Source organism: Aedes albopictus, chromosome 3 (genome assembly GCF_035046485.1).
Source record: "Aedes albopictus strain Foshan chromosome 3, AalbF5, whole genome shotgun sequence".
NCBI lineage: Eukaryota > Metazoa > Arthropoda > Insecta > Diptera > Culicidae > Aedes > Aedes albopictus.
In genome coordinates, this window is record NC_085138.1 from 87,065,535 (window position 1) to 87,089,911 (window position 24,377).

At 39.2% G+C, this 24,377-nt stretch overlaps 1 protein-coding gene and 1 long non-coding RNA gene across 3 annotated transcripts in view; both read right to left on the reverse strand.

Moving 5' to 3' along the window:
- The window catches only part of LOC109401325 (uncharacterized), a 332,029-nt gene that overhangs the window by 60,328 nt on the left and 247,324 nt on the right, over positions 1 to 24,377 (reverse strand). The window lies entirely within an intron of this gene.
- Positions 8,474 to 10,470, reverse strand: LOC134284092 (uncharacterized). Its single transcript, XR_009995624.1, has 3 exons — positions 8,772 to 10,470; positions 8,637 to 8,709; positions 8,474 to 8,534 (listed from the first exon to the last, which is right to left on the reverse strand). It is a non-coding gene; the product is annotated as an uncharacterized LOC134284092 (long non-coding RNA).

Sequence of the window (24,377 nt, forward strand, 5' to 3'; positions counted from 1 at the left end):
GCACATGTTGGTCCAAATATATAGAATTCTCAGCCATCACGAAGTCATATATGATGTAGAATAGGATGCTAAAGTGGAGGCCATACCCGACTAGATGAACATAACAAGAATATATCATAATTTTATCTTAATGTGATATAACTAACAAATTATGTTATAATTTTGTAATGACATGGACTGTTTCAAACTTTTTCAAACTAAATTATAACAAAATATATTATAACTAGCTGAACCCGGCAAACTTTGTCTTGCCTACTGCGTTTTTTGACGTTTCAAGTCCCTAGCCAATCCCATGTCCCCGTTCAAAATGATGAAAACCCGATTTTCAAAAACTCTCAATTTTCTTATGTTTTTTGCCTCATAAACCTTCCTTGGGTGAAAACTAACAGAACAAAACTTATACGACCTAAATCGGACCATCCGTTTACAAGTTATGCGCGGTCCCACGTATGCCACTGCATTTTTATATATATATATAAGATATTTTGTAACTAGTTTTGTTACAAATAAATCGGAACAAACTCTGTTATAACTTTGTTATTTTTGCAACTGAACAAAATAATCAGTTGCAAAAATAACATAATTATATCAGAATATGAAATAATTTTAATTTTTAGCTATATTACAAAAATTGAGAAATTTGATTAAGTATTCGTTTTTTTCATTGCTTGTAGAGCAAAAGGTCGATGGATAGCAGGTAAAAGATCAGAAAATGCTTATAAGGAAACAGCTTTATTCTATGTAATTGAAAAATTAAAAAAAAAAACCTAAATTAATCCACCTAGCGGTGATAGTGCCTTTCTCGTCGAATATGCTCACACGATCTTTCCGTCGATGTAAGCCAAAGTGTTCTGAATCCTGATAAATACTTTATAAGAAAAGCAAGCATTTTATCAAAGCCATCATTGAATTGACTTAAAACTTATTGATGGCACGTAGTCCGACTTTATGTTCAACGTATAAGCAGAGCTGAAAAATATCAGACTTCTCAGTTGATTGCTTAAGCATCTTGACTAACACTGGAGGCCGATCAATATCAAGACGATTCTTACAAGCCAAGATATAACTTTTTACACAATCACAGATCACTTTGCGATCTTCACCAATGTTTTTTCTGCACACTTTAGGCTATATTTTATTATCATATCACAGGTTACAAAATTCATATAAAATTTGACAAAAAATGCAAGCATATGAAATTTTCCATGTGAACTTCAACCACTTACAGAGCACGAGGGCGCAATCAATCCATTGAAATTTGACCCAGTAATTTTATACGCAAAAAGGGATTTAAAAACCTTTGTTCGGGGTTGATGCGGTTAAATTCAAATTTTCCCATACAACGTTGACTCTTCCTACTGTATATTATCGTCGCATCACCAAATCGAAGTCGCGACTCGCGTGACATGCAAAGTTGCAGATGCGAAATTAATTTGAACCGATTATTGGCATTGCACATCATTGAGCTAATTAAGAGCTACAATATGCCCAGAGATGAACCAGCCTAGGGCTGAAAATCTCTTTAATAAAGACAAAAAAAAAAGCTACAATATGCACTCATCCAAATCGAGTTGCGACCAGGGATGAGAAATGTACAGGAAAAACCCTAATTAATCCACCTAGCGGTGATGGTGCCTTTCTCGTGCCATAAAGTATCCTTTCAACAAAACACAAGTGATAAATTAAGTCCACTCAATATGGATATATTTTATATGAGAATGATCGAAATTTCAATTGTGGATTTTTTTATAATTCCGAATATCTTCCGAATATCCAAGGAGAACCATTTTACTTGGTTTCAGAGAATAAATTCTAGAAAACAATCGCCGTATTTAATATTGAGGCATCACATATATTTATAGATTTTTTTTTCCTCCCCTGTTGGGGAATTTAAGCCACTGCGTCCAATAAGCTGAACTTTTGTGGCATAGATATTCAAGTAATCATTTTTTAAATCTTGACATATTTTCCATGCAAAATATACACAGCAGATAAATTTGTAATATCTTCTGACGTAATTTTTGGCATTTCCGAACGTAATTTTACCTGTTTATATCGTCGTTTTCCAACAATTATCACACTCATCATGTACACCCTGTTTAGCACCGGAAAATGTCAACGAACCTGTTCCAGAAGATAGGGTAGTGGAGGTAATTTGGCCCGGGGCATGTATTTTGGCCCACCCTGGGTTTTTATTACGTTTATCATAATTATCTCTGTGTCTCTACCAAATCTTGGCAAATGATTATTGGCAGTTCCAATAATCATTTGCCAAGATTTGGTAGAGATTATATGATAAATGTAATAAAAAACTCAGGGTGTGCCAAAATACATACCCCGGGCCAAAATACCTCCACTACCCTACTCGCTTATTTTCGAATAGGATGAATATGGGAGCGTAAGATTACTAATGATGGAACACACATCCTATATGAATTGTTTGTCGGTTATGTTCTAGCGATTTCTAGAACGCGATTTAAAAGTGTACCATCAAACTCGGTGAAATAGCTAAACGGCGGCGGCTAATTTGCTGCATTGAATGTAGTTTTTTCATCACTACGTGAGTGATGTGCAGCTTAAACAATGTGGTTTCTTAAGAATATTTTTGTAACGGCCTTACCTGTTTTACCACTCCTTTGGCATTACACAGCAAAAAAAATCTTGTGATATCACATCATTTTCGCAGCACATCAGTCACGTCGTAAAACTGATGTAAAAATTACATCCTTCCCACGCAGCAAATCAGCCGCCGTAGCTTGAAAGTGGGTCTAGCAATCGCTAGAACTGGATTGATGGATAAATCATATATAAGTAAAATATTGGCATGGATTCGTACACGGATCCGTTGATTGTGAGGCATATCCCTTACCTCTCGGCTATTTCACCGAGTTAGAAGGTAGGTGATAAATATGATACTGCTTTCTAGGTATCTGCTGGAATGGGTTTGTTGATACTTTCCATTGCCACCAAGGGTGTACATGGTGCGTGTGATAATAGTTGAAAAACGATATAACAGAGCGAAATTACGTTCGGAATTGGATACGTCGCCAGAAATTACGCGCCTGGATATTACAAAATTATTTGCTGTGTAGGGTCATTTTTGACCCGAACCGTACACGGAAGCGCCAAACTACCCAAAATTGAGTTCTTTTGACGCAATTCCATAGTTCGGCCCAATAAGCCAAAATTTGAGTAAATCGATTAAACTCACGCTAGGTAGATTGCCTTTACTTGCTTTGCTAAAAATTTAACTCAAGAGTAGGTAAATTCAACCTAAGAACCCCCCCTCATTCAACTCAATTTTGAGTAAATCGACATTTACCCAAAATTGGCTTATTGGGGTCAAGGACCTCCTTTGGGTAGATGCATCTCTGTTTGTTTTTGACAACATCGGTGAGCCAGAGAGGGAAAACAACCTAATTTTGGGTAACGAGTTTATTCGATATACTCAATTTTGAGTAAAATCGAGTTTGGATACACCACGCCAGCGACCTGTTTCCAACGTGATGCAAAAGGAAGGTTAAGAGCTTAAAATCAGTTTATTACGCGCTACCGAGGTCCAACGACCCACCTTAATATCTCCCTGATAACATAATTTTTCATATGACATGTTTACACTAATCGATAGCATTTTTAATTTTCTATCTTCTCAACCAATAAAACTTGGAATTTTACCAACTAATAATAAAAAATATTAAAATTAAAAACCGATTTCAGCCATTTCTGATGTAAGAATGCGGAAAGTTTGTCCGCAGATTTACAGATCGAAATGGAGCAAAGTTGTAAAACTTGATGTGAAAATCTCTTTGCTTACTCGCAAAATTTATGATTTGTGCAAGAAGGGCCGTTTTAAGTGTAAAAATGAGTATTTTGTAGTCCAAAATCGCGAGTACTTTTGTGGCAAAATGCGCCGGCCTTCGCCGTAACTCCAAAACAGCCGTTGGCGTTTGAATTATGACTAAAGTAACACAGACGAAAATCAGAACCTTTCAAATGTGCATTTATTGCGTTATTAGCTGCAGCACTAACGCCGAGTAAACGCCGTGATGCATGCAACACTCAAACCACGTTATTTCTTGGCGTATTACATTTCGTGGCGCATTTTTCCCGTAACGGGCGGCGTGATTTACCCCGACAAACTGAAAAACACATATTTGATCAATAATTTTAAAAAATCATAGCATTGCTTCTACAATGTTATTTGATTTAACGTTTTCAATAATTGGAAGAAAACACATTGAACTTTAGGATACCGGCAACTACACTGAAAATATTCTACACGTTCGAGCCACATGTTTCAAACATGAATTTTCACTACGTTATCCAAGTATTTAACGTGTCAATCCAGTCATAGATATACTTTTCGATATCATGTGTAAAACACGTTCACGGTCAGAAAATTCACACAAAACTGAGCTAAAGCGGGACAACTCAAAATTGAGTAAATTTTTTGTCCAGCGCTAGCGCTGGCCCAAGTGCGAAAATCTCATCAGTTTAAGCCGTATAATATTCTTGATGATGTGAAGAATATTATACGGCTTACACCAGTTGGATTTTTGCACTTGGTCCAGCGCTATCGCTGGAAATGCAATTTACTCATTTTTTGAGCTGTTCCAGTTTAGCTCAGTTTTGTGTGAATCTTACTCATTTTAGAGTAACTTTTTCTTAGCGTGTTAGTTTGGTATCATAAATGTCAAATTTCTTAGAATATCAGTACCGGGAACCCTGCTGCGGGTTCCTGTTCACCAAATATGAAGCAAGCTAAGACACACTCATCGCAGGCGAGTTCGATGATGCACATTAAGTTATAGGCGCACCATTTCCATTATCGATACATAAACACACTGTCAAACACGATCAAATCATGTGCAAAAGACAGTGGTTTAGAACCTAAATTATTCAACATCTGATTCAAAGAATTACACGTTAATATAGCTTGCTGTTTTCAACGATACATTAACGTGTAAAAGAACATGAATGAGGCGTGTTGATTATTTTCAGTGTAGAATGATCATTATTATTGAATTGATTAGAGGAATTTACATTTCGATTTCACTGGAAGAAGTCAAGTAACCGTTCGCAAATTATTTTTTCAGGGGATTTTCATGGATTAAGTGAAACCCGCTTGGAAGTGAAACTCCAAAAAAAGTTATTGGAAATTTCGCACTGTATCGTATTATAAATTGTACAGTGACCCCACAATTTATGAATCGGCAAAAATGACCACAATTTATGGATCACTCATTTGATCAACATGGTGATTCATAAATAGTGTACAAAATTAAGGTGATTCATATGTGTATGGTTTTCAATTTCAAGTGGGTTTTACTGCAGTCGAAAGTATGCAAAATCGAATCGTGTGTCATCCATCACCAACGATCCATGCATGAATGTGATGATGGCAATATGTTCTGTGCATTCAGTTGTTTCCTCATTTTCAAGGGAACTATTTGGTGGTCACCGATAGCACGGAGACTAACCGAATTTTTAATTCACGCGTTTTGTATCATTCAGGCGTAACTACAATGATCATTTCTCTTCTTCGATTTTCTCTTCGGATTATCCCGGGAAATACGACCAATATTCTGATGATCTCTTGGTGTTTCGGTGAAGGAGAACTAGGACTAGCATCCAAAACAAAAACAACCGAACATGATTTGCCGGTCAAGTTATTATTCAAGAGAAAATCGATGAAGAGAAATCGATCATTGTGGATACGCCCGTATGTAACTGAGCGCAAGAATTTCACCTTTTCGAGTATAGGCCAAATTATACCATAATAGCAAATATTAGCACAATTATACAGAATTAGTATTTCAAATTCATAATGATTCGGAAGCTTGTTTGGAAGCGAAAATTACTGAAATTCTACTGAAAATCTAATGTAGATTTTATCCATCCAATCTCACATTTGAAACGACAACTTCGTGAGTGTAATGATCAAGGAACTGGTTACGCTATCGATGGCTGTATTTGACGCAACTGTGTTACCTTCGCTTTGCAACCAATGTTCATTCACGCAGCGTGCGTCGCGTCGACTCACACACGAATGAGATGATCGTGATTCGATTTTAGGACGATTGCCGTACTGATTCGTCATTCCAAAACACGATTTTGACAATATGGGCTGGATAATCGGACAAATCTGTCGATTTCGGGATGGAGCTTCCGTTCAATGCACCTAACCGCCGTCTAGCACGTTAGCGCCGCTCTTTCGTCGTCGTCGTTTGCTCTCACATTCTCTCCTACTCTCGTTTTCTTGGTGCGCACTGTGCTGCGGCGGCCGTCGTCGCGGTCGTCACCTGCTAACCAAATTACACCTGTCGCTCGGGTGAAAAATGCTGGCCCGGATCACTAAATCGGCCATAACTCCGGAACGCCTTGACCGATCCGAACCATTTTCAATAGCAAACAATGCGGTAAAATTCCGGTTCGATTCGAGCTATAATCCGAAAAATCGGCCAATGGGAAGTGCCTTAAAAGTGAGTGAACTTATTTTGTTCACAGACACACATACATACACACATACAGACATCATCTCAATTCGTCGAACTGAGTTGATTGGTATACGTGACTTGACTCTCCGAGCCTTCTAACGAAAATTTTTTTTTTGAGTGAACATATAGCCTTTCAGTTCACTTAGGTGAACGAGAAAGGCAAAAAGGGTTACCGGCTGTACATTTGACATTTTTCCACACGAACATCATAGGCCCAGCCAAACTCAAACTGTTCGAAAAATAAATGTCATAACATTTTTTTCTTGCAGCCGTCTTCCTCGAAACGGTTTCCAAGCGCGAGAGCGCCAGTACTCGAGCACAACGACGACAAAAATTTCTGTCTCTCCCGTTTTCGCATTTTTCTGCGTTTCAAACCGCTTCTAGACATACTTCTTTGCATGCATCACAAAGCTAGGAGTGTGCTCTAGCTATTTGTGCAAATTGATTTAAATTATTTATCAAAACAAGTGAGCTATTAGCAGTTGAAAATAGTTGACATTTTTCGCAATCACCCGCCTCAGCATGACTGCTCATAAATATTTTCGTGGGGAAGCGAAAACCATCAAGCGTCTGCTTGACTGCCGTCGCCGCGGCGTCTGATGGTATTGGTGCTGCCGTTGTTTTGCTTTTATTTTACTGCCAGTATCGATGAACGGAAAAGAGAAAAAAGTATTTTTGCCATCCCTGGTTGCGACACTTGAATCTAAGTAAAACCTTAATTTCCGCGTCCCAGGTCACTTCGAATTTCAACAAAAAGCATAATATTTACACCTCAGGAATCTGAAATTGTGTGACTTGATGAGCACAGCACAGATAAACAGACATATCACTTGCAACAAATTGTGATACGCTAGCTAGACGGCGATAAGGAGCACAAACGATGCGTGCGCTGTAAGCGTTCAATTGGCGAACTGATAGATATTTGAATCAACCGTTGAAAACAACAACGATATGTAGTGAGTACAGTCTGTTTGTATGTGGGTTTAATTTGTCAAATTTTGTATCTCTTACACATATTTACCGTTTGTATTGATTTTGTTCACCGGTAGTGTGGTGTGGTGTGAGCCTATTTTATAGCTAACCGTTCCTCAGGTTATTAAAAAAGCCGTGGATTGATATCTCGCACGGTACATTTGGTCAATTTCGGTGGGACACCCGGAACTGGTTCCGGGGCACTATCGAGTCTCCCAAGCATGGAGACCATTTAATTGCTAATGTTCATTAGGTTACTTAGAAAATCACGATTTCATGTATCGCGTGCATGGTTATGGATCACTTTTACGTTTGACCACTTCCAGTGGGACACCCAGAACCGGTTTCGGGACACTACCGGTTGTCTGAAATATGGTTTTACGAATCGATCATCGTATTATCGAAAAAGCTGCTATTGGATGTACTGTCAAACACCCCGTATTAATCACTTTTTAATACGACTCTTTTTAATTCGTAAAAAATGATGAAATGTCTCAGTGATATGCAGCGGTCTTCGAAGGAATAGTTCACAAATTATGTTTATACAAGATGCGTTGTTCGATTTTAATTAAGAGCTCTGGGATTTTTTTGTCCGGAAGTGTAACTTTTCCTATAGAAAATCCTATGCAAACTTTGAATCGCTTGCGCTAAATTATAGTTTCACCTGCTCTGAAATTTTGTACAGCTCATATGGGATTAAAATGGAATCCAAAAAGTCGACTGGAGCGAGGATTTATTTTTTCCATACAAGCGTGTCCCATGCACGAATGATCCGATATTGTACTGTTACTCACACCCGGAGTGGCTCCTCGTGCAGCTGCTACTTCCGGAAGTTCAAATTTTGTGCTATCTGATACCTGATCTGTTCGGATTAATTTTAGGAAATTGTCTTTGGAATCACCGTGTGCGTTTACAGCTGATCAAAGCTAAAATTGTATTTAAATATTAGAACTCATTCAACTTAATAATTGTTTCACATACTTACAATTTAGTTTCCAATCCGTTTGCCTCTTGCAAATGACTCTCGTAGGGCTATGATTGCAACAGATAGGTTCCTTAACTTGCCTGATAGTAGTTTGAAATTGTACATAGTAGATTTAGTAAGATTGCAAAAATTGTACATAGATTTAGGCTTAAGCTAGTTAATAAGATAAATTTAGAACTTACAATGAACTTTCCGTGTAAATCCTCTTTTTTATTCACCCTCTTAGACAAGCTTACCTGTTTGGCGAATCCGCACCTATTTATTGAAATTTTTCATAGTTTTAAGAAGCAATGGTTAATAAATTCAATATAACTTACTTGTTTAGCAAATAATTTTAAGAATTTTCACTTAATCAAGCGTTCGATTGATTTTACACTAAGTTTTAGACAATTTTTAATAGCATTAAAGTAGAAAACTTCCACGTTGGGTAAACGATGTCGTATTTCGGTTTTGTTTTGGCTCCCAATCTTATGTGTGCATGTGTTCCTTGCCATTCAGCCCATTATCGCTGTATTGTTCGATCGCCCCAACGTCGTACTTTCTGGCAGGGACATCGTGTGGAGCCCAGTGGTGTTGATCGGAACATGATCCATTTGGTGATCAACCACAGTGAACTTCGGAAGCAAACAATCATAAAATAAACACGTTTTCAATTCATACTACCACAGCATCTGTAGGATTTGTGTTCAAAAACGAATCCGAAAATCTAAACAAAAACTAAAATAGAGTTAGTTTGTCGAATTAAAAGTTACCCCGGTAATTTGACAGCAATCATTGTCGAATTAGCGTAGTTTTATGATACCACACGTATAGGTTTGGTTCAATTTCTCAATATACCACTTCCGGCAGGACACCCATAACCAGTTCCAGGATTGTACCGATTGGCCCTGATGTGGTCTCATACTAGTTCCATGCCAATTATGAATCTTCTTCTTCTTTATGGCTCGACGACCCCACTGGGGCTTAGCCTGCCTCTTAAGTTATTGATTGAAGGGCTTTATTTGCCTGCCATTGCATGAATTTGTATATTGTTAGGAAAGTTCAATGATACACTATGCCCATGAAGTCGAGAAAATTTTCCAGACCGGAACAGGAATCGAACCCGCTGTCTCCGGATTGGCTATCCATAACCTTAACCACTAGGCTAACCGGAGACTCCAATTGTGGATCAGTTTTCCTAAAAAGTCGCAAATTGTTGTACCGTATGCATGAGTGTGGTTCATTTTTGCATTTCGTCAATTCCGGCGAGACACTTAAAACACATTCCGGAACACTACTGGTAGTCTTGAATGTGACCTATTTTCTTGCTGACCGTTCTTCGCTTTATAGAAGAAGCCGTTATTTGATGTGATGCGTGCATGCGTTTGGTTTCGTTCTACATTTGACCACTTCCGGCGGGCCACCTGGAACCGGTTTCGGCACACTAATGGTATTAAAAGTATTTTTTTGTGCCGAATTTATGGGTTTGGTTCTCCTTTACATTTGACCACTTCCGGCGGAACACCCGTAATCGGTTGCGGAACAGTATCGGTTGTCCCAAATATTGTCGGAAACTTTTTTTTTGATAAATCAAGAAACCTAAAAAGCCAGGATTTGATGTGTCGCATGCATGGGTTTGGTTCCCTTTAATATGTGGTTACTTTCAGCGGGACACCCGGAATCGATTCTGGAACAGTACCAATAGTTTCTGATGTTGCCTGAGCCTTACTTGCTAACCGTTCATCGGGTTATCCAAAAAGCCGCGATTTGATGTGTTCCATGCACGGGTTTGGATCAGCTTCTTATTTGGCCATTTCTGGCGGGACATCCGGAACTGGTTCTGGATTACTACTGGTTCAGATATGTTCTGAGAATATTTTGCTGCTTACTGTTCACAAGGATATCGAAAAAGACGCGGTTTGATATGTCGCATGCATGGATTTAGTTCATTTTTATATTTGGCCACTTCCGGCGGAACACCTGGAACCGGTTCCGGATCACCACTGGTTCCGATATGTTTTGGGAATATTTTCCTGCTTACTGTTCATGAGGATATCAAAAAAGCCACTATTTGATTTGTCGCATGCATAGGTTTGGTTAACTTTTATACTTGGCCACATCCGACGGGACACTGGAACCGGTTCCGAAACACAACTGGTTCAGATATGGTCTGAGACTATCGTCTCGCTGGTTTTCAAAAAAGCCGCGGTTCGATATGTCGCATGCATGGGTTTAGTCCGCTTTTATGTTTGGCCACTACCAGCGGGACACCCGGAACCGGTTACGGGACATTACCGGTTCAGATATGGACTGTGACCACTTTCCTGCTAACCATTCATCAAGTTATCGAAAATGCCGTAGTTTGATGTGTCGCATGCATGGGTTTGGAGCGTTTTCATATCTGGCCCCTTCCTGGGGTATCGATCCGGAACACCTAAATGGCCATAACTCCGGAACGGCTGGACCGATCCGAACCATTTTCAATAGGAAACAATGGGACCAGATTCCCCGTCGAATGAACCGTCGGTCATTAAAATCGGTTCAGGTTTACTGCCAAAAAGTGATGTGAGTTTTTTTGTACACACACATACACACATACACACACATACATACACACACATACATACACACAGACATCCCCTCAATTCGTCGAGCTGAGTTGATTGGTATATGTGACTCGACCCTCCGGGCCTTCTATCGAAAAGTCATTTTTGGAGTGAACATATAGCCTTTCCAGTACACTTAGTGTACGAGAAAGGCAAAACATTCAATTGCTGTTGAGGGGCTGCAGTTTTGCTTGTTTTTCATTGCGTAGAATGCCGGAAGCGTATCCGGCTACCCTCAAAACTGAAAAGTACTCATATTTTTTCAACTTTGAACCGATTTAAGTGAACTTCGACTCGTTTGAATAAGAAATCTTTTTTTTATTGATTGGTTATGCAAATAGAACGATTGGGTTACGCGGTATTCCCAAAAGTCCAAATTTTCTGGAACTTATCCTTATGCTATTGAGGGGCCCAGATGCAAAGAGGTGTAAGTGACCGTTTTGTCGAGTTTGAGCTGAACATATCAAAAATTCTTCAGATTTCAAGCTCACAGGAACTTTTTAAAGATTATTTTTATGATGATTAGAAAAATTAAAGTAAATCAGAGAAAATTGGGTTGATAATGAAACTCCATATATTTTGAATGGGATGAAGAACTGGTGAAAAACTTCAAAGCTCATTTACTCGAAAGTGGGGTTTTTGTAACTTACACCCCTTTGCTTCTAAGCTCCTCTATTCTAATATCGGCATTGTTGGAGTTGGCGTATTGAAAAGATATGGTCCCTCGTGAAACATGCTTCGTAATTACACTGTTGAAAACGCTTTGACATCCACGTGCAGCACAACAGAACATGTGCTCGATGAACAAATTGAGATTTGAATTATGAAAATAAATCCACGTACTCCGGTGAGACTCGAACTCACGATTCCCAATTCGCTAGACTGGCGCTTCTATTCCTTTAAGCTACGGAGTCACTTGGCTATCTCCGTCGCCAGCAGGCCTAGAACTGAACTCGATTCCACAGTCGTACATGGTTATCTTCTTTTCACAATCCAAACCTCCTTCGGATGGGATTAGATGAACATCTAACACATACTTGTTGTGCACACGTGTGTCAAAGCGGGAGAGGAAATTATTTTTAATTGTCAAGAGTTTCGGGCACTGCCTCCCAATCACTTATTGGTATGACAATTAGTGTGCAGTCGGACTCTTGACGGGTCGGTCCTCGGCCGATTACGGTAAGGTTGACCGTAGCATTTTCATAATTCAAATCCCAATTTGTTCATCGAGCATACGTTCTGCTGTGCACATGGATGTCAAAGCATTTTCAACAGTGTAATTTCACACATGGCTTGGTATGTATGTATGTATGTATGCTTCGTAATGATTACTTTGAAGTCAATACTTTGGGCCTAGGCTGGGCAGATATGCTATTGGTGATTTGATGGTACATGAAGAAGAAGAAGAACGGTGGTGTTTTGAAAAATCCTATCCCTACCACACAGGAGATGATTTTAAAATGCCTCTATAAAATCTAAAACAAAATCTAATTAACGATGTAAGACTTTGGACGGACTACATATTGAACGTATAAATTTAAATTTAACATTTTTTTTTCTTGATAAGGTACTTAATTTGTACCCAATCAAATAAATTAAGAATAATATATTGATTTTTTGATTTTATTCGAATGAGCACCTTTTTTTAAGCCAGTATGATTTTTTTTCAGATTTTTTAAACTTTATTTTGATACCTAAATTCAATTACAAAAAGATTTTTTGAAATAACCTTTTGACAGCTGGGCAACTGCTTGACAGCTCCGCCCAGTACGAAATGCGACGAGGGGTGATTCGACAAATCGCTTCCATACAAACTTTAAATCGATTTTTAAATAGGTTCCCGGGCACCAAAGTTCATGAAAATTTGGATTTCGGCTCAGTTTGGCATGTAGATTGTGAATATGGAATTATCTCAACACCACTAAAGAAGCCAATTGCAGCTGGTCTATGGAAAATTCCACGTGTATGGCAATTCGAGTTTTTCTTAACTCACGATGACCAGATCGGTTCAGTCGGATTTGTTTTTTGATGGAAAAAATAAATCTGGATCAAATGAGATCAATATTGTCAAAATCGGAGAAAATTTATCGCAGATATAACCATTACATAGTTTACCTTCTTTATTTTATTGTCTGCTGTTTCATATTATGAAGTAAAAAATAAAGGTATTGCAACTTCTAGAAATTTCATCAGACTCTTCCGTATTTTTTATTTTATTCATTGCTATAATTTGAGTTTTGGGTAAATATAGCATCATAGCTATTGATATGTTTATCTTTGTATTAATTTCCTTCTTTCAATATCCCAGTTCCGTTACGGTGCCAAATTCCTATCACTTTTCTACGATTCCCAATTCTTATAGGTTAAGTAAAATTTTAGCTTCAAAAAGTGATACATCTGCAAATGAGTTTTTTTTTTTAATCTCAAAATTGAGTAAACTTAGTTGAATTTATATGTCATTTTAACAGTACTGCTATTCTAACCTCTAATTATAACGTCAAAAAGTACCAAACAGACTATGTATTACGAAGTAATGAATGTTAGTGAGAGTGGATCTAGCAAATATGGTACCTACTAAATAATTCTAATCAATAAAAATGTCAACTATACAGACAATTCTGCTCAATTGATGATTGCGTTTGTCTATTATAACTTTTTTTCTTTCGATCTATTATTATTCGATCACATATTGTTTGACATTATGTCATAAATATCTTTTTTCATTACTAAAAATAATCTAAAACAGAACAAAACTAAACAGCATCTGCAGAAGTAATCATATCGGCATATGATATAATTACCTTTTACCTTCGCTCACGTAGGTACGTGTATAATCGCCGTTCTCACAACGCGAACAAAACAAAAAATAAAAAAAAATCATCTCCGTCCGGAAAGAATCTTTGTCGCCGCCAAAATGCACCCCATGACGAAGCTCAATCATAAATAGTCGACTAGCAACTTTTTTGTCGTTCTATTTGTTCCGAAACAGCCGACGACGGGCCATGCGAACGCCACCACTGTTATTAGTGTTTCAGTGCGCATGTCTGCGCACCGCGATAGCGCTGTTGGTAAGAGAGAGAGGTTCATTGTTTGATCTTGCATTCAAATCTCTGTCTATTTTTGTCCTGCGACTGGCAAACATGAAATGGGGGAATAGGGAAACTGGCAGTACGTAGAACCAGTAAAGCTTCTATCGTCCCTCACTACTAGTGCTGTAATAGCCTCATTGGTAAAGGCGACTGAAAATATACGATAGCAGGATTGGAGGTTCAAATCCCGTCCATGTTTGTAAGTTTTATAATGAATTCGACATTTTTTTTATGTGACCTATTATTTTCTAAAAATAGAATAACACGCTTAAAATATTTCGGCTTGCAGTCTAACAAATTGCGTTGATTAATTACATATCATCGCCGACGTTTCGGTCCGGCTATTGGACCATCTTCAGGGCTCGATATATAAATCAACAGGTCACACAATTTCGTATAATTTGTAAACCGTCGGGTTGAAAAGGGTCACGCCGTCTGGTACACTTTTGGGCCATTCGTTCCGGTTGAGTTTGGGAATTCCCTAGCTAGTACACGGACACTACCTGCCGGTGCAGACTATCGCCTCTACTCTAGAGGCGATAGTCTGCACCGGCAGGTAGTGTCCGTGTACTAGCTAGGGAATTCCCAAACTCAACCGGAACGAATGGCCCAAAAGTGTACCAGACGGCGTGACCCTTTTCAACCCGACGGTTTACAAATTATACGAAATTGTGTGACCTGTTGATTTATATATCGAGCCCTGAAGATGGTCCAATAGCCGGACCGAAACGTCGGCGATGATATGTAATTAATCAACGCAATTTGTTAGACTGCAAGCCGAAATTTTTCCAAAAAAACAACCATCATACAGTCGAAACTTGTAATCACGCTTAAAATAATTACCCAAAAATGAGTAAAAAAAGTTAGTTTTTACCCTAATTTTGCTTTCGGAATGTTATCAATAACTCTTTAATATCAAAATTTGTTATTGAAATATTTCCCAAATTCACTGTTATTAAGTTGTTATTGCCACTAACAAAACATGTTATTAAATTGATTTTTCAGGAACAAATTTTTGTTATGTTACTTGTTATTTTGCCGCTTATGACAGACAAGTTTATAACTCAATATGTTGTGTTAATAACATGAAAATTACTAATTCCATTATGCAGTTATTTTGCCAAAATAATGCATTTTGTTATGCTGTTGTTATTCTCTTCTGCTCGGGTAAACGCCAACCGCTATCCTTTGTCCACGAATTCCCTTTCATCCACGGCCCGATGGCGACTCGCTATTACAGCGTGATGTAACAAAGCGACACAAAGCGACGATCCGCGATAGTACAATGGCGGAATCCTAATCGACCTTATCCGTGACCAGTCCGGTTCCTTGAAGATCCGGCTCGAAGGACCAAATGTCGTCTCCAGAACCCACCTACGATATCGGTAAGATAGCTCCTCAATCTCACCTAGGTTCCAGAAGCCGATAATAATTTTGCTGTCACGGACGCAAGCACCGCCGATAGAAGAACGTGATTCAACCACAGCAATGGTAACACCAATTGTCTCCGCACCGAACTGTCCAGCAAACACCACCGAACTTGGCTCTTCCAAACCAGCACTTCACAATCGACCAGGAGGGGACACAGGGTAGTAGCTTCGAATATACGCGTATGAAAACTCCAGTGTTCTCAAATTCCACTATATTAACGTATCTTAACTACTAAACTAACTTAATTTTCAAGAGTATCAAACCGGGTGTAAATAATAATTTCGACCGAACCGTTGGATGATTTAAAGTGGACTGTTCATGAGATCGTTCATCAGAGCAAGCCATCCATCCACCGTGCTCTGATGATCGATCACAATGACGTCATCGATGAGAGGACAACGATCGGCTGGTAAGTGCAAGAGCACTCCGACTGACCGCTGCCCATCGGTTGTTATTACCTACTCCGAGTATCTACTGCTCCAGCACGCCGCAGGTATCTTTCGTCGACGCTGTAGAGCGATAGAGACAGCAGCGCGGACTGGCCTGCTCGATCCTATACCTATGTAGTCCGCAAATGGTATCGATCGTCTATCCCTCCATCCATCCATCAGCCGTAGTGAACGATGAGAAGATCTATTGTTCCTCCAGCAGTGGATCGACACGAATAATACGGTTGCGTAATATCGTCTGGCTGACTCGTTTGGATGGGCAGTCGTAGATCGATCCACTGGTGTGTGCAGGGGGTGAGCCCAAACAGAAAGTTTTCCTTAAATCTTTCTTAACCAAGCTGAATTAAACGACCAAGTTTCAGGCAATTTGGCCCATTTGAACACCCCTCACATCGAATAGAAGGGTGTCCGGCCATTTCTCCGAATGTCATTTGGCCGAATGCCATCTGACTGAAAGGGTAATTTGGCCGAGTGCTGTTTGGCCGAATTATGATTAAAATATTTTAGAGGCGCAGACAAACTATGGGTAACATTCTAGCTGCTATGATCAACACAAATATTTCCTTCTTAAATCACAGGCTATTCTTTCTAGTTTAACCTTCACGTACCCGACCCCCGACAACTCATATCCAAAATGCTGGCATTTCGTCAATTTTCATCCCATTTTTAGAAGTCGCCCTCAATCGATCATAAATTGGTGTTGGTTTATCATACTGAAGTGGCCATGCAATATTCGAAACCATTCCGGAGATATTCCGGATTGTACCGGGGTCAGGTGGTGGTGGAGGGGTCTGTTTTGCCAAATGCCTAAAAGTGATTATTTCGTGTGTTATTGTGTTTGAGAGGCCCCCGCGGAACCTGTTCCAGATGTTCCGGAGCGGCCACATCATTTGACACATACTTCAGTCAAATTTTTCTGCCCCATTCTCTCGAAATCATGAAGATTGATACGTCGCACGGCACATTTTGCTTGCAAACCAGAATTGCCCCCGATGACACCCCCGTGGAACCTTGCTAGATGTACCGGGGTGGCCATATTAGTTGATACAGACTTCAGTCTTTCGTTTCTGACTCAGTCATTTGAAATCATGTCACACGATATGTTTAGGTTGAAAACCAGAAGTGTCCCCAACGAGGCCCCGCGTCACCCACGGGGATCCGGGTGGGTCAACTTATTCAAATCTGGACAACGTAGTATTGTAAGGACCCGATTTTGTCAGCTCCTGGTAGCATTCATGAAAAATTGTTCTGAGCACGTCAGAAACGGAGATAGGTGTGGAGAGTCTGCTTTGGGTTCGTTCAAATATTACGTAACGCCAATGAGGGGGGGGGGGTCCAGCGCAATGCTACGCTTCATACAAAATTTCAAAATTTCTCTTAGAAAAATAGTTACGCGGGGGAGGGATACCGGATAGGGTCTAAATTTGCCTAATTTAGCGTTAAGCAATATTCGAACGAGCCTTTTGTGGTAAAAAAGTCGAATGGGTGTAAAGGACTCAGAAAAAAGGTACATATTTGGTAAAGTTAACATTCAGTGTTTTCTTAAACCAGAACTATTATAGTTATTTATGTAACGCGTTGCAAAAAGTTCATTTTTTCAGCACGAGTCGTACATTTATCCAACGAGGCTTGCCGAGTTGGATAAATACGAAGAGTGCTGAAAATATCGAGTTTTGCAACTAATTCCATACAGCTCAAATGAGTTGCATTATGAACATTATAAAACTATTTTTCATTATGCAACTCATTTCAGATGGACAATGAACCAGTTCTGAAAAATTATGATATTATGGCCATTATGATATCAAAATGAGCTATATAAAATATAAATTATGATACTAAATTGCATAAAATCTCTTATTTATTTTTTTTTCTTGTCATAATATCCCTACTGGAACACAGTCTTCTCCTAGCATGTAGCAATTGTGGTCTACAGAAGACAGTTGTCACTGGTTAGCGCAGCTTGAATCATAATATCTAACTTTAGATGTCAACGAATGAAAATGAATCAACATCTGATTGACTATATTTATTGGTTGTTGATATTTTTCGGTGATTGCTACACACTAACGCCTCGATTTATTACGTTTCGGCTTACTCTTCTTCAGCCATCATCAGATTTGTCTAAATCGATACACTCGCCACTAGTGTGGCTCTATTACTCTGATCTGAAATCTGATGATGGCTGAAGAAGAGTAAGCCGAAACGTAATAAATCGAGGCGTTAGTGTGTAGCAATCACCGAAAAATATCAACAACCAATAAATATACCATTGGACGGTGACTAAAACCCTACAGAATCTGATTGACTAGTATAGACACTCATGATGCCCGAGTTGGCTAGGTTTCCGCTGCCTTTCCATGTTAATTTCCAGAGCCAAATCTCTAAATAATCTCTGGAGAAATATTTGAATAAATATTTGCGGGAATTTTTGGGAAACCTTTGCAGGAGCTCCGGATAAATCTCTTAAGTCTGATCTCTTCTGAATTAATCCTTACTGGAATCTCCGTAAAAATCTCTAGAGGCATTCCTGGAGCATTTTCTGAAAAATCATTGAAAGAATCCCTATTGCAATCTTTGAAGAAATCTCCTTGAGAAATTCATGGAGGAATTCCTGGAAAAAAGTACTGGGGAAATATCTGGAGCAGTTTAAGGAGGAATAATAGCCAAAAGGGGATGTTTAATTCTGGCATGAATTCCAGAAGAATTGTTTTAACCCTGAAACTCACCCCGTGGTTACACCAGTGTGCGTAATTACTGAAGACATTAATAGAGGAACATTTGAGGAAATTTCTAGAAGGATCCCTGAAGGAATCCTAAGAGGAGTTCTTGAAAAAAAAAATCTCTAGGAAAATCGTTAGATTTATTCATTAGTATTTTGGCTCCAAGGGTACGTTCTCTTCCAGTTGGGAAATTCGTGTCTTCCGTAGATTTATTCTTGGACTAATGCACGGAGTAATTCATATAGGAATTATTTTAGAAATATTTACAGAATTCCCTGAATAAATCACTAAAGGAGTTCCAGTAGAAATTTGGATAAAGTTCTACAGGAGTACCAGCAATAATTTCTGGAGGATTCTCAGCAGGATTTTCTAAAGGAATCCCTGGGAATATCTTAGGAAGAATGCATGAACAGCTCTTAGGAAGATATATGAAAGGGTTCTAATAGCAATTTCCAGAAAAAGTCATGGAGGAACTCAGGAGCAGAAGTTTCTGGACTATCAAAGCAGATATGTATGGAGAAATCCCAGCGGGATTTCTTGAATGAATCGTTAGAAAAATCCCTGGATAAATCCACGTAGCAATTGTAGGAGTAATTATTGGAGAAATCTTTGAAGAAACCTCTGGATACATCGCTGGAGGAGTTCATGTGGCAATTTTTGGAAAAAGTCCTGCAGGAATATCAGCAAACATTTGGAGGAATCCTAGCAGGAGTTCCTGAACAAATCTCAAGAAAAGCTTCTGGAGAAATCACAGGAGGAATGCCTGGACAAATTTTAAAGAAACACATCTGAATGAATCGTTATAAAATCCCCAAAAGAATTCCTTTAAAAACTTCCGGCGGAATTTTCGGAGAAACACCAGCAAAATACTTACAAGCAATCAAGTAAAAATTCTCGAAGGAATTGAAGCAAGAATTTATGGGGGAATCCCACCTCGAATTCCTTAAGGGATTCTAATGGATAAATCGTTGGAAGAATTCCGACTGTAATTTTTGAGGCAATCCAACCAGGAATTCTACAACACAAATCTCATAATAAATATCTGGAGCAATCTTTACCAGTAAACCTGGAGGAATCCCAGAGATGCCGGAAAGAAGAAGTAAATTGGTTGACTTGTAAACACAACAACAGGCAGCGTTCATTGTTTGTTCTGTTCCAGAGGAAATTAAGAAGAATAGTCTTTAACCCTTTGGAGCCGGGTGACATCATGTTTATGACCCCGGCGTTGAAACCGAACATAAAAAACCTGTTCGAAACCAGCGAGGTTGCGACCACACTAGCAAAACACTCCGGCTCCAAAGAGTTAAGCCCACATAGCCACATAAAGCCCACGTGGAATCAGCAAAACCATGCTGAGGGGGCGAGTTTGATTCCCGGTTAGCCTAGAATCCGTTTCATAACACAGCGTAACAAAAAATAACCTTTTGTCTGTCTCAAGAGCAAACTTATGTGTCTCCGAAGGATTTTGGGCCGCTGAATCCGAATCCGGGCTCAGATTTGCTCTAATACGTCACAATTTTGAGCTATACCTCAATTTATAGGCCAAAATATGCGATTTTGGGCTTTTTTGACTGCAAGCCATTAATCAAGGAAATATTTTTTTCAAGCAAACAAAAGGTAAAGTAGTCAATTAACATCTAAATTAACGACTCATGCAAAATATTTCATTTTACCAAATCAAATTTGATAGTTTTAAGCGATTTATGTTAGGTACGATATTCCCCATACAAGTCATCCTCCAAAAGTTGCATGCAAGTTTTCATACTAACATAAAATGCTTAAATCTATTAAATTTGATTAGGTAAAACGAAATATTTTGCATGAGTCGTTAATTTAGATGTTAGTTGACCAATTAACCTTTTGATTGCCTCAAAAAAAATATTTCCAAGCTTAATGGCTTGCAGTCAAAAAAGCCCAAAATCGCATATTTTGCCCTATAAATTGAGGTATAGCTCAAAATTGTGACGTGTTGGAGCAAATCTGAGCCCGGATTCGGATTGAGCGGCCCAAAATCCTTCGGAGACACATAATTTTGCTCTTGAGACAAAAAAATGTTGCGCTGTGTAATCGACATTTCCTCAACTACCTTGTGTATAAAATATCTTCATGACTACCACACGATATAATAATATATACTAAGCTGAGGAGCAGGCTGTGTCCCAGTTGGAACGTTACGCCAAGAAGAGAAAGAGCTGGAATCGTTTAGCAATTTAAAACAATATTGATTTAAAATCTTGAGAATTTCTGGCAGACTAATCTTAACCATTGTTGAAACACTGTTGAGCTCTTACCGGATAACTTTTTATGTCGAGTTATTAGTCATCAATGACGAACATAGCCGAGACACCACAATTTATGCTTGTTAGTTGGGGCTAAATTGACTTCTCTAGTGATGTTGAGATAATTTCATTTTCTTAATATACACGGCAAACTGCGGCCTCAGGGACATTTAAAGGGGTCTCAGGAGGGTTTTTGGGGGTCTAGAGGGGAACCTCGAGGCCTTTACATGTTTAATGTATGAACCCCCATCCAACGCCATTATAAGAGGTTCCTATTTTTACGGGAGAACGGAGGGAGGTTGCAGGGGCATTTCCGTGGATCACTAGTAATTTTGGGGAAATCAGGGGCGTTTCAAGGTGTAACATGCTGGTTCCAGTGGGCCTCAAGGGCGCTTCTGGAAATTTCAGGAGAGTTCCAAAGAGACACGGGGTTCCATGGCGTCTAAGATACGCTTCAGATGCGTTTTAGGAACTCTCAGGGAGGTATCATGGGGGGCCCAGGGGCCCTTCAAGGAGTCTCAGGGGGTTACAGGGAGTCTCAGAAGCACTTCAAAAGGTTCCAGGGGCGTTTTATTAAAAAAATAATATTTTCAACTGTTTAAGCCATGTTTGGGCAGTGAGAGCACAAGTCAGTCCCAGATTTTGGTGAGGAGGGAGGGGGGGGGGAGGTGTTTCTTCCCAATCCGCAAAAATCAATCATCTCGAAGACGACAAGCTGCAGCAGGTTCAAGGGACGCTTCAGAGGCGTTTCAGGAGGTCTCAGGGAGGCAACAGGGGGGGCTCAGGGGCCCATCAAGAAGTCTCAGGGGCATTTCGGGGGTCATTCCAATGAGTCTCGAGGGCTTTTCGGAAAGTCACAGGGTGTTTCAGTGTGATATCTGGAGGTCTCAGGAAGTTTTAGGGCATTTTGGGGTGGTTCCAGGGGGGTTCTGATGCGTTTTTAGAGAACCTATGACATTTGGGCAAAAGTATATTTGATCATATCAAGTCGTTCATCATTTTAATCCTAAAGCACAACATAAAGGTTTCGGGAGCGATTCAGGGAGTATCAGAGGATCTCTGGGACACTTCAAACTATTGAAACGCTTCTGAAATCTCTGTAATATTTTTGAAGTACCCATTTACCCCCTTATATTGCTGAGATTCCTCCAGACAACGTTTGAATCCCCTTGAAACGCTCCTGAAATGCCCTTAAACGCCCTTGAAATCCCCGTTATCCATGTAAAATTTCCTGAAACCTTTTAAAGGTTCCTGGAACCAGGGTTCCTGATTTCCACTTTTCATCTTCTTCCACATTCGAATACAGTCAGCAGCGAACGGTTATCGCTTTAGTTTGTGTGTTTGCTTGTCAGCGACGACAGCAAACTCCGGCGAACGGTGGGAAGCCACACTTGGAATTTTAACATTCGTCCACATTCGCATCGCAAGCGATCGAGCGGTGATGCGATTCGTGAGTGATTTGGCATACGAATTTTTGAAGTTTTTAAAAAAATGTTTATTATGTTTTTGCTAATCTAGCATTTCAACAATACATTAACAATGCACTAAAAATGTATGCATTACATGCAGAAATTCTCTTCTAGTTATGATAATAGCCGCTTCGCTCACTCACCACACTGCAAATTTTGTTTACTGGTATTCAGCAAACTTTGCTGATTTTTTTTGTGCTGATTTCATTCAGCAATGGGTATTTACTGAATATCAGCAATTATTTTTCAACTTGCTGAACCATCCAGCAATTTTGACGGTTGATCAGCAACGTTGTGCTGAAATTCAGCAAAAATTTTGCTGAAATTCAGAATTTTTTTTTGCTGATTTTTTTTGTGCTGGAAGCGTTTCAAAAAATTTGGTGTGCAGCATTCGTCACCATTCGCCATTCATTCATTCGCTTGCGATCCAAACTGCGACGATCGGCAACGAATGGACATGTCAAGCAGCTTGCATTTCGCTTCCCACTGATGATGGGGTTGCGTGTTTGATCACGACAATCCGTTTGCTGCATCTTTCTCGTTTTGCTTCAGCAAAGAGGAGTGAATATGAATGGAGTGAGGCGAATATACCGATCCTTGCCTGGAACACGTGAGAAATAACCCTGAAACCCCTTAATGCCTCAAAATACCCATGAAACTTCCATAATCTAATTAAAACATCCTAGTCAATTAAAAATGCCCCTGAAACCTCTTGGAACGCCTCCAAAACGTACCAACTGAAACGCACTTCAAAACCGCTTGATGCGCCCTTGAAATGAAATCAAACGCTCATAAAACGCTCCCAAAACTTTTTAAGATGCCTCTGAAATGCCTTGAACGCTCCTGAAACCCATTGTCATGCACTTAAACGTCCATGAAATGTCCCTGAAACCACCGTTATACTAGTGAAATGTACCTAAAATCTCCGTAATCCCATAGAAACGCCAAAGATAAATTGTCAAAACGACTTCGGAAGGTTCCTAAAATCGTCTGAAAGAATCCCCTGAAATGACCCTGAATCCCCTTAGAATCCCGTTTTTGGGCTCTCTGCGAACTTCTCGGAGATCCTTTTGGTGCCATCTCAAATGCCCAGGAGCAAGAAGTGTTTTTGCGAACTAAATTTCCTCAGTTTCGTTTTCCTGTGAAAAACTACAAAACATTTCAATTTTTAAAAACTATTGAAAAAGTTCGGTAATAACTAAATATTGATACAAAAGTTACAGATAGGTTGTATTTTGACAATAACTTAACACTTATCACTTTGAAATAATGTTGCCTTAAATCCCATACGTCTTTCTGTGGAGCTAAGACTTGTTAAAACAGACACACAATGTATATACTACCTGTCTGTTTCATACAAAACAGTGATGCCCCAATTTCATTATTCTTATTGAATTCTGGGCTAATAAAACCAGGAATCACTTGACAAGTCACTGGATAAATCTCTGAAGAAATCTCAATACTAATTTCTGAAGGAATTCGCAGAGAAAATCTTGGATAGATGTCTTTAAAAGAAATTAAGAAAAAAACCTGGAAGAATCACAAGAAAAATAGTCTGTATTGGTCCCATGATGAATACCAGCACAAATTTCTCTGGGAACTTCATCAAAAATAACTGAAATAATCCTAGTAGGGAATTCTGAAGGGTTTATTTATTTATTTAAAAGAGAAACCTATGGAAAAACAATTCACAACCAGGAGGAATTCCTCAATACGTTCTTGGGAAAATCTCTGAAAAAAATTCAGAAGGAATGCTTGGAATAATTTCTGAATTAAAAGTAGGAATCTCTGAATGAATGTCATCAGCATTGAGGTCTTCCACCATAAATACTAGAAAGAATCCCAAGAGGAAATTCTTAAGAAATTATTGGAAAAATCTAGCCAAAATGTTCGGAGGA